The sequence below is a fragment of the Macaca nemestrina genome, chromosome 9 (assembly GCF_043159975.1).
Source record: "Macaca nemestrina isolate mMacNem1 chromosome 9, mMacNem.hap1, whole genome shotgun sequence".
In the NCBI taxonomy this organism is placed as follows: domain Eukaryota; kingdom Metazoa; phylum Chordata; class Mammalia; order Primates; family Cercopithecidae; genus Macaca; species Macaca nemestrina.
This window is the reverse complement of record NC_092133.1, coordinates 56,048,376-56,063,655: the sequence shown is the minus strand read 5'-3', so window position 1 is coordinate 56,063,655 and position 15,280 is coordinate 56,048,376. Positions and strand designations below refer to the sequence as shown.

Below are 15,280 nucleotides of genomic sequence, written 5' to 3'. Positions count from 1 at the left end.
TTTTGAATGTTACCACTACAAAGAAATGATAAATGTCTGAAGTGACAAATGTGCTCCTTACCCAATTTGATCATTACACAATGTATACATCTATAGAAACATCACATTGTACCCCATGAATATGTATAATTGTTATGTGTCAATTAAAAATTCTAAAAAAGAAAAATAGTTTGGGATGCTTAAATGCAAAGATTACTTGCAGTTTTCAACTGAGTGATCCATACAATATAAATAAACTCTTCATGGTTACATGCTTCTCAAACCAGAAGAGTTTAAAAAGAACAGCTTTTAAAAATAACAAATATGATTTTGTCCTTTTGCTACTGTGTTTTCCTTCTCATGACACTGAGGAACATTATAATGGCAACAGCAACTAAGCTGTATCAATAACGTTGTTCCTTTAAATAAATCTATGAAGACAATACAGACATTCATTAAGAACAAAATAAAACAATGAGATGAAAGGTCTGAAATAATGTTAAGTGAAAAACTTAATTGGTATTTTTATCTTCATACTGGAATGCATGCAAATGAGAGGGATCAAAAGAAATCAAAACATGAAAACCTTTTTAAAGGAAATGAGGCTGTGGGTTGATTTTTCACTTTATTATACTGATCTGGAAAAAGGATTTAGTACAGTTATGCTCAGGTGGACACTGGACCCATGTGGCAGACCCAAGCAACTAGAACATGATTCAGAAATCAGTGAAAGACACACTTGGACAGGACCAAGGGGCATTTCGCTGCCATGAAGCAAGGCAAGAAGGGATTCTAACACACACAGCAGGAAGCACACCTGCTCCTCAGAGGTCAAGGAACTGATCCCATACTGGTATGAGGAATGGCTTATTTTCTGATGACCACATGTGGGACTACTTCAACCGCCACAAGAAACCCCAGAAGGGTTATTATTTTGTATTATTTATATGTACTATACTTTTTTAATAAAAGTAAATGTAACACATAACTAAATTCAGGATTGATCCCAAACTTCTAGAGCCAGGTCCTCTAGGGTCAGGGAGAAAACAGTTGTCACATCACCATGCAGGTTACATTCATCTTCCACTGGAATGACTAGAGCCCCCAGGCAGTGGCCTGACTGCAGAAGAGCAGAGGACTGGCTCCTGGGGACAGACAGGCTCTGGTGCTTCTCCTCATTGGTCATGGCTTAGCATGGTTCCTCTCCACAAGTCCTTAGTAAACAAAGAACTCGCAGAAACCCAGGTCACTACCTTTAAACTGTGTTGGATAAGGGGAGCTTTTCCAGAGCTTGGACTGAGAACCTGTGCTCTAGAAGTGCCATTCTGACTAGATTGTACGAAGGGAGTGGGTGCAAAAACCAAAATGGCTAAAATGAAAATGGGAGCCACCAGTCCCCATCTGCAGCTACAACTCAGGATGTCTACAGATGTGGTCAGTGTGACATGTGCAGGTGGGAGGGGCAGAGGGACAAGACTGGGCAGGGAGGGTGCTCCTGGGGACAGTATCCTCCCCGCTGGCCTTCACTTCTTGGCCTTGCCCTGGGCGGCCACAGCCTCCATGGCTTGGGCACCGTCTCTTCATCCCCCAGGAACTGCATGGGCTTGACAGGCTTCAAGTTCTTGTCCAATTCATAGACAACGGGAATACCAGTCGGCAGGTTCAGCTCCATGATAGCCTCTTCAGAGAGACCCTCCAGATGCTTGACAATGCCCCGGAGGCTGTTGCCATGGGCTGCAATCAGTACACGTTTCCCCTCCTTGATCTGGGGAACTATTTCTTCATTCCAGAAGGGCAGAGCTCTGGCAATAGTGTCCTTCAGACTCTCACAGGAAGGTAGTTGATCTGTGAGGTCTGCAAACCTGCGATCCTTACTGATGTTGCTGTAGAAAGGGTGGTTGGGCTCCATCGGAGGTGGTGGGACATCCTAGGAGCGCCTGCAGATCTTCACCTGGTCCTCACCATGCTTTGCAGCAGTTTCTGCTTTATTGAAACCAGTTAGACCCCCATAGTGCCACTCATTGAGGCGCCAAGTCCTCACCACTGGCAGCCACATCTGATCAATGGCATCTAGCACTGTCCAGAGGGTCCGGGTCGCTCTCTTCTGTACTGAGGTGAAGCAGATGTCAAACTCATAGCCAGCATCTCGCAGCACCTGCCCGCCGCGCTTCGCCTCCCCATGACCGGTCGGGCTCAGGTCGGCGTAGTAACAGCCGCGGAAGCGGTTCTCCAGGTTCCATGCGCTCTGGCGGTGCCGGATCAGCACCAGTTTGTAGGCGGCCATGGCGGCGGGCTGGGGATGCGGCACCGCAGTGGTTCGCAGATTCTGGAGTCGAGCTGCAGAAATGATTTACCCTGTCCTTCTCTTTTTCTCTAAGACTCTGTGATTTTTCTCACTAGTGACAAAAGGAATAACCTCTGGTGAGAATGAAATGATGAAGGGTCTTTGAAATTCTCTACTCTCTGAACACAGTGAATGTGAATGAAAGATCTCAGGAAGAGTTTTCAAAAAGCTTATTGCTCAATCACTAGCCTTTGCGAGGAGTTGTGGATTGACTGCTGTCTGCAATAAGGTCATCAGAAACTGCCATAGCTCTCAAGGCAAGCACATGCTGATAATGACAAGCTACTGAGACTTAAAGCTATGTTTCAGCCGCAACCCCAGCACAGACTCACCACGAGGCTCTTTGATTTCCAGACGGAGCTTTCATGAGGACACACCACACTTAACTAAACCTTTGACCTAATAGACCTATACTGAAGATGAAACCCCAAAGGTAGCCAAGGGATTTGGTATTTTAGTCATGTTCTTTCATACTTTAGTACTTTGAAGGTAAGCTGACACAGAGGTGGCCGTGAAATGGTTAAATAACAAAATCCCTGACTTCTGTAGTCAGTGAGAAATATCCTAGAGAGAGTGTCATAGGGTCAAAAGCCTCTTTGCAAAAAGGAAAACATTTCAAGTCACAGATTCATTCTTTTATTTCTACTCATTCATTCATTTTCTTCAATAAACATTTAGGAAGCTCCTACTGTTTGCCAATAACTCAACAGAGCTCTGGAGGAAGAGACAAATTCAATGTGGCCTTTTGACTAGCAAGAATTCCCCACCACACTTCTGATAACAGACAAACCCTTCCTCATCACCGCAGGTTAGCCAACCACAGTATTCCATCCCTCTGGCCTCAGTCAGAACCTTTCCTCCAGGAATTTTCCTCTGGAACTATCAGGAAGGACTCCCACTTATCCCTGGAGACGCAATTTTGGAAACCTAGTACCCCTGGGGACGCCATTTTGGAAACCTATCTATCTTGGAGGAACAGTGCCTACAGGAGTGAAGCCACCACACAGATGGAAACACAGGAGGAAGGAAGGGAAAGGGAGAGGAAAAAGGAGAAGGAAGAAGAAAGAAGGGGGAAGGGAAAAGAAGATAAGAAGCATACCACTCGGCATTGTTTGCTTGGATCCAGTCCTGCCACAAGCCAATATCACCACCACCCTTTTTTTAAAATCAATTTTGTGACCTTGAGGCAATAATTCTTGCCCTCCTCCCATGCATACTTTTCACTACACTGATTTTAACTACCTGAAACTGAGAACGTTTAGATAAAAATCAGAGATTTGAGATCAATTTAGTAGCACAGCAACCACACACAGAAAGAATTGCAAAAAAAAAAAAAAAAAAGACGAAGCATAAATACAATACACTGTCATGGTACAAAAAAGAAAGATCAACTCAGCTTAGACAGTTTATAGTTCATCAGCCAGAGGTCGGCTTATTCTTGTTTTTTAAGGGACGTGGCCTATAACTGCATCACAGAAAAAACAAACATGTAGGCGTCCTGTTACTCAAGAAAGGCCTTGTGACACTGGAGGTAAGTTTGGAAGAATATCAATCTGTCAACCTGAGGAATTGGGAAAGATGCAAGTAGATAAAAACAGAACTGTGGTCCAACAGATGTGGTATATTTGGTATAGTAGATTAGGTACATCCACAAATTCTTCGCTGCCCCTCCTAGTAAGAGGCATGGCCTAATTCCTCTCTCCTTGAAAATACACTGACATTTAGTGACATTTTATTAAATCTGTACCCTTTCATACCCATCCTTTTCATGTGGTGAAATGAAAAATACAGCACTTTTGCTGTCTCAGCACATTTTCAAGATATTCTAAGAAATGTCTTGAAAAATCTATAAAAACAGAAAGTAAATTAGTGGTTGCCTAGGGTTAGGGGTTGGAAATGGGAGTGATTGCAAATGAATGTGAGATTTCTGTTTGGGGTGATGGAAACGTTCTAAAATTAGGTTGTGGGAATGGTTGCACAACTCTGAGAATATACTAAACAAACACTGAATTGTATACTTTAAATAGGTAAATTTTATGACATGTGAATTACATCTCAATAAAGCTGTTAAAAAATTAGATGAAATGGACAAATTCCTTGAAAAACACAATTTAACAAAACTAATACAGAAGGAAATAGAAAATCCGAATGAAATTAAATATCAATGAAATTGAATCCTTCATTTAAAAATCCTTCCCACAAAGTAAATTTCAAATCAAAATGGCTTCAATGATGAATTCTGAACATTTAAGTAAAAAATAATAACAATCTTACAGAAAACTTTTTCAGAGACTTGAAAAGAAGAGGGTATCATTTCCAACTAATTTTATAAGATCAGCATAACCTCGAAGCTTCTTTCTATTCCGAGATTACTGAGAGATCGTAAAGAAGTATTAAATTTTATGTAAAAATTTTTCTGTATCTATTGAGATGATTTTATATATATATATATATATGTCTTTTTCTCCTTTATGTAAAAAGGATAATATGACCAAGTGGGATTTATGCCAGGAGTGCAATCTTGGGATGAGCATAAAAAGGACAAATTGTAAAAGATTGTTAAATTATACTTCACTAAAATTAAGAATTTCTGTTCATCAAAAGATACCGTTCAGAGAAGGAAAAGACAAACCACTGACTGAGAGAAGGTATTTGCCATCATCCAGTGGTGTACCAAGGGCAAGGTAATGGGAAAGTCTGCCTTGCATGCAGACAGTAAAAGGGTTTATTGTCTGACAATGTAAAAGCAATACTAAAACTCACTGAAAGTCAGTCTGTACTTGATTATTATCATGCACTGGAAGTTCTAAACATTGTCATAACAAAATATTCATCTAGAAAAAAATATCTTTTATTAGTTTAAGTTCTAAATGAAAGTATGATCTACAGATCTGGAGTAATCCAAGATCTTTTCAGAGTCCATGGAGTCAGAATATTTTCATAACTAAAATATTGTTTTCCTTTTTCATTGTGTTGACTGTGTGCGCTGATGGTTCAAAACAATGGTGATTAAATCTACTTGTTCCTTAGCAGGAAACAAGGCAGTGGCACAGATTAGACTAGTACACAATGTATTCTTCACCACTACACGCTAACAGTTAACAACAATAAGAAAAACCTAGTTTTACTTAAGAAATACAGCTAATGAAGCAGTAAACATTTTATTATCGTTTAACTTTTTATGGCCAGGCGTGGTGGCTCATGTCTGTAATCCCAGCACTTGGGGAGGCCGAGGCGGGCGGATCACCTAAGGTTGGGAGTTCGAGACCAGCCTGACCAACATGGAGAAACCCTGTCTCTACTAAAAGTACAAAACTAGCTGGGCATGGTGGCACATGCCTGTAATCTCAGCTACTAGGGAGGCTGAGGCAGGAGAATTGCTTGAACCTGGGAGGCAGAGGTTGCAGCGAGCTGAGATTGCACCATTGCACTCCAGCCTGGGCAATAAGAGTGAAATTCTGTCTTAAAAAAAAAATTATTATCATTTAACTTTTTAATTAAAATTGCAATTAAAATTTAAAAATTTACTAAAACATTTAACTTTATTAAATCCTAAATGTTCTTACCACCAAAAAATGCCTCTGTGAGGTGATGAAAATGTTAATTAGCTTGACTGTGGTAATCCCTTCACAATGTACCATTATATATAACTTTTTAATCAACTATACCTCAAGCTAGAAAAAAAATGACTTAATACACTTTAAAATAAAAGATTTTATTAAATATGGACCTTAGCATACCCATCTTTTTTACATGATGACATGGAAAAAAAAGCAGTTCTGTTGTCTCAAGGAAAAGCACTTTTTGATTATTTGACTGTGAGCTAATCTAGCCACTTTTTTTTTTTCTTTTTATGGAACACAGTTTGACTTAAAAAAAAAAAAAAAAACAACTGATAGGCTGCAGTTATTCAGACTTAGTTATTTCGCAGAAATTTTCTTTAAAATGATCAAAGTAAGCCTGGCACTTCAAGGAAAAGAACTAAAATATCTGTTATCTAAAAGTTGAGCTTTCAAACCTAAATTGCATGTTGGAAACTTATATCTGCTACTGTGAGCTTTCACAAAAGCTGCCATGAGCTTGAAAACTCTTCTGATGAGATTGGTGATGATATTAATAAATGTAGTGTTTTTGCTATTATAAAATGAAATGTGTCTATCAAAAGTATTTTAGAGAATCTCTCAATTCTATCCGAAATGATGTTATTCTGATAATAAAGCTCAGATCGGCAACTTTAATGTTATACATTCTTCACTGCAATAAAATTAATGACTGGTTTTTCCTGACAATTTATAGGAATGGTATCTTTCATCATACCACCCACATTATCCTCCAGTACCTGCAATACTTTTCTTTAGTAACTGTATTTCTGATAAGATTATGATTTGATGGGAACCAATTGAAAATATATCTGATCTAATCAAATTGAGTCGGCTTACTATTGCTCTCAGGTGTTGCTTATCTTCACGAATGATTAATATCTATTGACTTTGTTCTTAGGTGATTTTAAATCGTTTCAGTTCTCTTCAGCATGAACTGTAGCTTCTCATCATGGATGCACATAGTAACTGCATTCTCAGAAGATTTATGCAATTAACCAATTGATGCAAGGTTTCTTTTTCTTGAAACTTTTTAGAAGACGACAATATTTCTCTGGATTCAGTTCTAGCTGAGTCAGAGAACCCTGAACTCATACAAACTCAAATCCTCATACAAACATAAACGTTGCTTTGTATTTATCCCAAAAAACAAATACCTGGCCGGGTATGGTGGCTCACGCCTGTAATCCCAGCACTTTGGGAGGCCGAGGTGGGCGGATCACGAGGTCAGGAGTTCAAGACCAGCCTGGCTAACACGGTGAAACACTGTCTCTACTAAAAATAAAATTAGCTGGGCGTGGTGGCGAGCACCTGTAATCCCAGCTACTCGGGAGGCTGAGGCAGGAGAATTGCTTAAAACTGGAAGACGGAGGTCGCAGTGAGCCAAGATTGTACCACTGCACTCCAGCCTGGGCAACAAGAGTGAAACTCCATCTCAAAAAAAACCAAAAAAACAAAAACAAAACAAAACAAAACAGAAATACCTTATGGTCTGGGTAGGAGTACCTATAGGAAATTACTGAAGTTATTGCGTAAAAATTCTGCCTTAGTCATCCTTGAGGATTACTTTAACTCTTTTATCTGTGAAATTATCTTAAGCATTCTTAACATGTTAAATCACAGGGTTTTAGCTCAGATTTCCAAAGAGCCATATTTTTTGGTCCATAGTGAGTATAAATTTACGGTTGTATTTGCGTTCTGATTCTCCAATATTTGAACTTGGTCATCTGTGAGTGCCACTCTTGTGAGACTATAAAACACCCACTAAATAGGAACAAGGATAACCAGTTCTACCAAAAACATTACCAACCAAATCTCCCCACTTCTTTTTTTCAGACTTTCCTTTTTCTTTCAGCCTATTAAACTCTAAAGCACAGATTTAACATTTCCCTATTTTTCTGCTTTGCCTCACATACTGAAATGACCACACAGCACTCCACTGGATCTTTTCAGTTGTTCATTAATTAAAATAATGCCCACATTTTACAGTTTTTGGAATAGTCTCAGCAATGCATCTGTAGTTTCAGGACCTGTATTTACAAGATCAAGATACTTTTAGGTGTTTCAAAAATAGCTGTTTTTTTGTTTTTTGGTTTGTGTTTTGTGGGTTTGGGGCTTTGTGTTTTTATTTTTTTTTGCATGGAATACTACACAGCCATAAAAAAGGATGAGTTCATGTCCTTTGCAGGGACGTGGATGAAGCTGGAAACCATCATTCTCAGCAAACTAACACAGGAACAGGAAACTAAACACCGCATCTTCTCACTCATAATTGGGAGTTAACAATGAGAACACATGGACACAGAGAGGGGAACATCACACACGGGGGCCTGTCGGGGGTTGGGGGGCCAGGAGAGGTATAGCATTAGGAGAAATACCTAATGCAGATGACGGGTTGATGGGTGCAGCAAACCACCATGGCACATGTATACATGTGTAACAAATCTGCACATTCGCACGTGTATCCAATAACTTAAAAAAAAAAGAAAAAAGAAAAAGAAAAAGTCACAATGTTTTGAGCCTGGTGTAAATGCCAGGAATATTATATGGACTTGGTATCTGCATCTTGTTAATTTTACCACACAACACTGTGGCATTCAAATAATGAATAATATCTGTCAGGATAAGAACTTATATCCTCTGTGATTTTTTAAAGATATGTGATTTCTAAAATAAACTTTTTGTATATAATGATTTTAAAAAAGAAATGTGTCAACTTGTGGAAAAGTTGAATTAAACCAGAGAAGTAATATTTTCCAAATTGTTAATGCATAATGCTACAAACTCAGGCATCAGTAAAAAGATTGATTCAGAATATAAGATAAGTCAACAGATTTTAATGTGAGATAGTATGAAAAGTTCACTTATATGGTTTCAGAACACATTATAACTAACCCTAAGAAATTAACTTCTGTCAAGTTTTGATGTAGTGTCAAAGAATAATTATTTAAACAGCCTACAATTATTTAAAGAGCCTACTAAAATATCCTCCCTCCTTGAACTACATATTCATGTAAGGCCAGATTTGTTTCATCTGCTTTAGAACAATATATGGAAACAGACTGGATGCAGAAGGATATTTGAGACTCTAACTGCATCAATGTAAAACAAGACCACTTTTCTTACTAAATTTTGTTTTGTTTCAGAAAATTAATTATTCTTCATAAATATATTATGTATGTTAATATGAGTTTATATGGTGTAAACTTAATTTTAAAATTAATACTTTTGCTGAGTTTTAGTTTCTAATAGGGTAAATATCAATAGATTTAACCAACATAAACAAAACCAAAGAGTTCAGTAATTTACAAGAGTAGAATGATGTTCTAAGACCAAAAAGTTTAAGCACTGCTGTTTTAAACAACTGCTATTATTGTTGAGTTTTAGTAATACATGTAATTATCAAATTAGTACATTATTATCACTTGCTCTGTAATAAGCATTTTATTATTTGCATATGTTAATTCGGAGGACTCTACTTCTACAGTTAGCTCAATTACACACAGACTCGGCTACATGCCTAAATTTGAAAAAGTTCATAACGATCGACAGTTGAGCTTGCTTGACACATCGTTCTTGTTTCCACCTCTGTGGTACTACACACTCCAGCATTTAAACAATGAATTCAAAATAAAACAATGAGAAAAGTGATTGTAAAAACAAAGAGAACACAAGTTACTTCAATTCTGTCATTCAATGTGACTATTTGGAGCTTTCATTTCTGTTAAAATTTTAAAATAATTAAACAGTGTTAACTGTGAAGTGTAATTGTTTTAGTAAGAGTAAATTTAGTTCCTACATGAAATATTTTGCTAAATTTTAATAGAATCTATAAAATGGAATATATTCTTTTTAAGTTGTTCTTTTTTTAAGCTAAAATATTAAGAAAACAATTTTTACTGATTATTACTTTATTATTAAACAATAATTTTTATAGAGGAGGGGGGAGGTTAACAAAAGATCCTCTTGGGGTGTCATATACGCTAAGTATATCACTGCTAACACCATAATAAATGGTCACATGTGGGATGTTTTCTCCCTGAGTTCAGCATCAAGAACTTCTTGTTGTTGTATTTAATTGAGACGGAGTCTCACTCTGTCACCCAGGCTGGAGTGCAATGGCATGATCTTGGCTTACTGCAGCCTCAGCCTCCTAGACTCAAGCAATCCTTCCACTTCAGCCTCCCAAGCAGCTGGGACTATAGGTGATGCCACCATGCCAGGATAATTTTTGTATTTTTAGTAGAAAGGAGGTTTCACCATGTTGTCCAAGCCGGTCCCAAATTCCTGGGATCAAGTGATCCGCTCACCCTGGCCTCCCAAAGTGCTAGGAAGGATTTGTTTTTCAAGGATGGCTATAGCACCTTTATTCATCTGTCCTCTTTTGTGTCTGACTTTTTTCACTCAAAATTATGACTGTGAAATTCATCCATGTTGTTACATGTACCAAGTAATTTTATTTAATCCTATCAACCTGGTGTCATTTTTCACAACCCTGCTTATGTCATCTCTTCAGTGAAGTCCCCTCAACTCCTTAGGCAATTATAACATTTTGTAAAGCACTTTTCACATTGAAGCTAGCCTATCATCTCTTTTGAGCTAGACAGCTGGGGAATCCATCTCCTAGTCTAAGGCTTGACACGTAACAGTATCTCCTTTATTGTATTAGGGTTCTCCAGCAAAACAGAATATGATATATATATGTATATACGTATACACATGTATACACACACACACACACACACACACACACACACGTGTTTCAGTTCAAGGTGGGAAAAATCCGAGGTCCTAACTCAAAAGCAGTCAGGCAGGAGAAATTACCTCTTATTCAGCCTTTTTGTTCTATTTAGGCCTTCAACTAATTGGATGAGGCCTACTAACATTAGAGAAGGTAATCTGTTGTACTCAGTCTATTGATTCAAATGTTAAACTGATCCAAAAACACCCTCACAGAAAGACCCAGAGTAATATCTGACCAAATATCTGGGTGCCAAATGGGCCACTCAAAGTGATACATTAAAATTAACCATCACAGCCTGGCTCAGTGGCTCACGCCCATAATCCCAACACTTTGGGAGGCCAAGGCAGGCAGATTGCCTGAGCTCAGGAGTTCGCAACCAACCTGGGCACCACGGTAAAATGCCGTCTCTACTAAAATACAAAACATTAGCTGGGCGTGGCAGCATGTGCCTGTAATCCCCAGCTACTTGGGAGACTGAGGCAGGAGAATTGCTTGAACCCATGAGGCGGAGGTTGCAGTGAGCCGAGATCGCGACACTGCACTCCAGCCTTGGTGACAGAGCAAGACTTTGTCTCAAAAAATATAAATAAATAAATAAATAAATAAATAAATAAATAAATAAACCATCACATTTGTTAATATTTGTTAAATAACTTGGTCTTTCCGTCAGTATCTCAGGAAATAAATAGACATGTAAGAGTCATATTTACAAAGTAGAATAAAATAAGGGCTAATGAGGGGTACACAGAATTCAAGTTTCACTCCATCTAAAAATTAACTTCTTATCTGAGGAGCAAAACATAAATAAAATTTTGATAGGAGAGGACTTGTGTAGTGGGGACACGATTGTATTGAGGCAGCTTCAGCATAGCAGGTTTTTCCCCAGTTTAGATTCAGATCACAATTGGAAAGCAGCCTTTGACTAAAGAAGGTTTCTGAGATGGATACTCAGATAACTAAATGCCCAGGATGTTCCCCAACCTGGGGGCAATTTTAAAAATTTTCCAGTGCTGGAATATTTTCTGTTGTTGTCCTCAGGGATCAGTCTTGGCTGTGAGTTAGTTACCATGGAGACCAACTAAGTCTTATGTTTTTCCCTTAGCATTGCTTAAGAAAATCCAGACAGTTACCTATCGAGAAAGTATTCTAATATGTGGCTTTACACCAAAACAGATGAGTAGGTCCTTTGTAAAAAAAAAAAAAAAAAAAAAAAAGCAATGGCATTTGTACAACAATGTGTAGGCTACCATGCTCCAAAAATGCAAAACTTGGTAAGTAATTATATGCTATTTTTACTGTATTTCACTTTCCTAATTTCCAAGTAAAAAGTGTTTATTTTAGAAAATTTGAAAAATAAGTTAAAACCCAAAAAGGAAATTTAAAATCACGTATAATCATTTTTCTCCTTTTGTGGTGGAAAATAATATAAAGTAAAACATGTGTAAGCGTTTTCCTCTTCCCCTCCAATCTCACCACCCCCATCTCTGAGATAGCCACCTTTATCAGTTTGGTCCTTATCAGTCTTGCCAATTTCTCTCCTGTTTATTCATTTATTGATTCAGCAAATACTTACTGAGTGAGCACCTTGAGCCAGACTTGATTCTAGACACTGGTATTTCATTGAATCCAATAAGATCCCTGTTCTCATGGATGTTTTATAAATTCTAGTGAGAGAAGACAAAAAGTAAATCAGTAGACAAATTAATAAACAGAAAAATACTGGCTAACAATAAGCATTATGCAGAAAATAAAAAGGTGCTATCATACCTGAGACTAAACTATGACAATAAAATCAGACCTGTGAAGATTGAGGGAAAATATTGCAGGTGCAGAAAACAGTAGTAAAAAGGCCTTAAAGTAGATAAAGAAGGCCAGTGTGTGTAGCTCTGTAGTATGGTAGGAGTAGAGGGAGTAAGCAAGAGAGAGTTATGCGATGAGAGGTGAACATGGGACAACTCATGGAGGGATTTGGGGAAGGTAAGTATTGAAAAAGTCTGGTTTCGGCCGGGCACGGTGGTTCACACCTGTAATCCCAGCACTTTGGAGGCCGAAGCAGGTGGATCACCTGAGGTCAGAAGTTCAAGACCAGCCCAGTCAACATGGTGAAACCCCGTCTCTACTAAATATACAAAAATTAGCCAGGTGTAGTGGCAGGTGCCTGTAATCCCAGCTACTTGGGAGGCTAAGGCAGGAGAATCGCTTGAACCTGGGAGGCGGAGGTTGCAGTGAGCCGAGATCATGCCACTGCACTCCAGCCTAGGCAACAAGAGTGAAACTTCATCTCAAAAAAAAAAAAAAAAAAAAAAAAAGGAAAAAGAAAAGAAAAAGGAAAAAGAAGAAGTCTGGTTTCTAAGTGCAAGAGAAAGCCACTGAAGAGTATTAACAGGGGAAGGATATGCTCTGATTTATATTTTTCACATTTTCACTCTGGCTTGACTGTGGAAAATAGATTTTCGGCAGAGATTCCCAGCATGAGATCCATAGACACTCCTAAGACATTCGTAGATAGAATTTAGGAACTTCATTACCTTGAATGGGAGAAAATTACCTGGCGAGCCCCTCAAAGAAGAAAAAAACCTCAGAATTACTCTATTTGTCAACCCTACAATTCATCTTCCCAAAATATCTAAATCATTGTCTCTGGCTTCAGGAGGGTAGTGGGATCCTCAATTATGATAGCAAGATTCTTCCTTTTTCTGTTTCTTCTCTATAATTGTGTTTAAAACTAAATCCTGTTGGAGGCCTACTTGCATAAAGGACTTATACAAAGAGAAACCTAGGCTTATGGAAGGTGACCAGATTGAGAGTAACTTGGGGGGTTAGGGTAAGAGTCCCCACAACTTGAACTTAGCACCTCCATAGCCCACCCCATCTTATCTGTGATTTTGGCTCCCTGCTGCCAACAGCAAAAGGAAAGCAGAAGTAAAAAAATACTTTGGAATAGGGCAGGAGAATGAGGCTTAGGACGCACATCTCGAGAGAAAGAATCAAATGCTACTTGAAACTGTTTAGCAGTATTTCCCAAACATGAGCACTTGTGAAAAACAAATTCCTCGGCTCCACCCTAGACACATTAACTTGGAGTTTCTAAAGCTGGGACCCAAGAATCATTGCTAGCAATTATAATGATCAGCCAGTTTGGACAACACGGATTATCTGTGGGGAAAGAAATCTAGAAGAACCCATGGAGCATAATACTCAACAGGTTCAGACTCGAGAAAGTACAATGTGACTCTCATAGCTCTCACATGTGGTTTTCGGTTTAAATAATTATGGGCATCTTCACTGGCAGGTTATTAGAAGGGTGACTAGCATATTCATACACTAAACAATTTATATTAAATGAAACTGCTGAGATTACTGACATTGAAAAAGAGAATGACTTATTTATCTCCCATTGTACCCTTCAAGATGTAAAATTATTTCCTTTCATGCTGCCAGAACAAGTGGACTCCATTTGGTGTTGCCCAAGACCAAACAATTTATTAAATGACACTTGGAAACCCTAATAAAAGTGATTAATATGTGTGCACTCCAAGTTCTGAGTACGTTTTTCAGATAATCTATTGTTTCTACATTCAGAGAACTGACTGTGTGTGTGTGTGTGTATGTGTGGCCAGGTATGGTGGCTCATGCCTGTAATCCCAGCTCTGTGGGAGGCTAAGGTGGGTGGATCACCTGAGGTCAGGAGTTCGAGACCAGTCTGGCCAACATGGCGAAACCCCGTCTCTACTAAATATACAAAAATTATCCAGGTATGGTGGCAGGTGCCTGTAATCCCAGTTACTCGGGAGGCTGAGGCTGGAGAATTGCTTAAACCCAGGAGGCGGAGGTTGCAGTGAGCCAAAATGGCGCCACTGCATTCCAGCCTGGGCAACAGAGTAAGACTCCATCTGAAACAACAACAACAACAAAACAAATGTGCACATATGTGCATGCAAACTTTTTGTAGAAGGAGGGTTCTCTTTTTCCAATAGAATTACAGAATATTAGAGAATTAGAATTGGCGGTATCATCTAGTCACCCGACTTTAAATACTATTTATATACTTCCAGCTCCAAATTCATATCTCTAGCCCTAACCTTCCCCTGATCCTCAGATTCTTATACCCAATGGTTTACTTGACATCAACACTTACTTTAATATACATCTAAAAGTTTACAAGACTAAAACTAAACTTTGGATTCTCAACTAATGGTAGCAAAGCTCTTGCTTTTTCATTTTTTTCTTTAAGGCCATGTTTAAATCTAAACATGGCTTCCTATTGGAAGTCAACTTATGTAAAGGAGTTATACAAAGAAAAACCTAACCTTATGAAAAAAAGACTAGGCTTATGGCAAATAAGGCGTCTCCTTTTTTTCCCATCTCATTTTGTAGCAACTCCTTTTTCCCAGGTGCTCGGTCATCCTTAATTCTTGTTTCTCTCCCATTCCTCATCCAAATCCTTTAAGCAGTCCTTTCTTTCTTTTGTTTTCTTTTTTTGTTTGTTTTGTTTTTGAGACAGAGTCTCACTCTGTCATCTAGGCTGCAGTGCGTTGGTGGCGTGATCACAGCTCACTGCAACCTTGACCTTCTGGGCTCAGGTGATTCTTTCACCTCAGCCTCCTGGGTAGC

At 38.6% G+C, this 15,280-nt stretch overlaps 1 long non-coding RNA gene and 1 pseudogene across 1 annotated transcript in view; both read right to left on the bottom strand.

The window, feature by feature from the left end:
- LOC139356237 (uncharacterized) overlaps window positions 1-12,297 on the bottom strand; it is a 102,130-nt gene extending 89,833 nt beyond the window's left edge. The window contains exon 1 of the long non-coding RNA XR_011607774.1: window positions 12,240-12,297. This is a non-coding gene — a long non-coding RNA (uncharacterized lncRNA). The remainder of the gene's footprint in view (window positions 1-12,239) is intronic.
- On the bottom strand, window positions 1,268-2,267 carry LOC105466184 (phosphoglycerate mutase 1-like; annotated as a pseudogene).
- Window positions 12,298-15,280: the final 2,983 nt, after the last annotated feature.